Source organism: Sorex fumeus, unplaced genomic scaffold, assembly GCF_029834395.1.
Source record: "Sorex fumeus unplaced genomic scaffold, SorFum_2.1 ptg000061l, whole genome shotgun sequence".
NCBI lineage: Eukaryota > Metazoa > Chordata > Mammalia > Eulipotyphla > Soricidae > Sorex > Sorex fumeus.
Genome location: NW_026606118.1, coordinates 36,029,944 through 36,032,104, shown reverse-complemented (window position 1 = coordinate 36,032,104; position 2,161 = coordinate 36,029,944). Strand labels below are relative to the sequence as shown.

Sequence of the window (2,161 nt, the reverse complement as noted above, 5' to 3'; positions counted from 1 at the left end):
TGATTTGCTGTTGCAGGTTCCCTGCTTACTCTCCATGCTTGAACTATGTTATTTAGCTGTATGTGTATAAACTTAGAATTCTAGTAAAAGCCTTGTGTGAATATAAGTGTCATATACTTTCCTTGGTCCAGAGCTCAAATCATCTCAAAATTCATCTCAAAATTCATCTTGTAATAATTAATTTATTCATTTGGCTCTAATTTTTTAAATTAAAAACTAAAAAAAAAAATAGCCCTTTTGGCTCTCCGAGCGGCACCATGGCGGTGGGCAAAAACGAGCATCTCACTAAAGGCGGCGGCAAAAAGGGAGCCAAGAAGAAAGTTGTTGATCCATTTTCTAAGAAAGAATGGTATAACGTGAAAGCACCCACAATGTTTAATATAAGAAATATTGGGCAAACGCTTGTCAGCAGAACCCAGGGAACCAAAATTGCATCCGATGGCCCCAAGGGTCATGTATTTGAAGTGAGTCTTGCTGATCTGCAGAACGATGAAATTGCTTTTAGGAAATTCAAGCTGATTACAGAGGATGTTCAGGGCAAAACTGCCTGACAAACATCCATGGCGTGGACCTCACCCATGACAAAATGTGCTCCATGGTCAAAAAATGGCAGACCATGATTGAGACTCATGTTGATGTCAAGACTACCGATGGTTATTTTCTTCGTCTATTCTGTGTTGGTTTCACTAAGAAGCGCAATAACCAAATTCGGAAGACCTCTTATGCTCAGCATCAGCAGGTTCGCCAGATTCGGAAGAAGACGATGGAGATCATGACTCAAGAGGTGCAGATAAATGACTTAAAAGAGGTGGTCAATAAATTGATTCCAGACAGCATTGGAAAAGACATAGAAAAGGCTTGCCAGTCTATTTACCCACTCCATGATGTCTTTGTTAGAAAAGTAAAAATGCTGAAGAAACCTAAGTTTGAATTGGGAAAACTCATGGAGCTTCATGGTGAAGGTAGCAGTTCTGGAAAAGCTACTGGAGATGAGACAGGCGCTAAAGTTGAACGGGCTGATGGGTATGAACCACCAGTCCAAGAATCTGTTTAAAATTCAGATGGTCATTGGTAACAGATAAAAGTTTTATTTCTGAAAAAAAAACTGAAAAATAAAATTAAAATATTTTTATTAAAAATAAACAAGTATAGTGAAATATCTTTTGCACACTTATGACCCAGCTATACAATATTTTTCTCTGAGCTTAGGATGGCCTCTATTTCGTTGTGGAATCGTCCACCGGGAGACTCCCATGTCCATCGTTTAGATTCTGCCTTCTGGAACTGTGAGTTACCATGAATGGTCTTGGTCGACATGATGAACTCAGACAGTCTCTCACCCTGTTCGTTCCATTCTAGGCCATGGGTCCCGATGTGAAGTTCTTCAGCTGATCTTCTCGGTCCTATCTTGGCATTAAAATCACCCACAATGATCTTGTAGAAGGTGTGGTCTTCTTTATAGAACTTCTCTAGCTCCATGTAGAACTTCTCGATTTCTCTTTCATCATAATGAGATGTTGGTGTGTAGACAACGAAGATAGAAACTGCAGGCAGTGAGCCACATCTATTCAAATGTAAACGTCCGATTCGGGTTGTTAGGCATTCGAATGAATCAATGCTCTTGGCCAAGTTTGTGTTGACAAGGACACCGACGCCTCCAACACCTCTTTTATCGCATGTTCCGAGGAACAATTCTTCTCCGGTGTCGAAAACGGCATGGTGAGATTCGTGCCTTCTTGTCTCGGTCAGACCAATGATGTCGTACTTGATCATTCGCGCTTGTACCATCAGGTCCTCGATGGATGCATCTGATGCTAGCGTACGTGCATTGAAAGTACAGACGATCATTTTTGTCTTCCTTCGTTGTGGCAGCCTTGAGATTTTGTCGGCCTCTCCTTTCTCATCCTTCTCAGTGCTGCCATGTCGGTGAAGCCTTCAGGGTCAGGTGAATGAGACCAGTTGTAGTTACTGGTTTTGGCATATCGAATATCGACGGTTTTGCCTGACTGATGTCGCTGTTGTCCCAAAATTTCGAACGGGATCGGACCACCGTCTCCTTCGTGCAAAATTCTACTTCACAGAGCGGGGAGAAAGGGCTGCAAAGTTCAAAAAGAGAACTCCCAGAATGACCACCAACTGGGAACTCTTTGGTACTATTGCG

At 42.0% G+C, this 2,161-nt stretch overlaps 1 pseudogene; it reads left to right on the top strand.

The window, feature by feature from the left end:
- Positions 1-257: 257 nt before the first annotated feature.
- LOC130034554 (40S ribosomal protein S3a-like) lies at positions 258-1,099 on the top strand (annotated as a pseudogene).
- Positions 1,100-2,161: the final 1,062 nt, after the last annotated feature.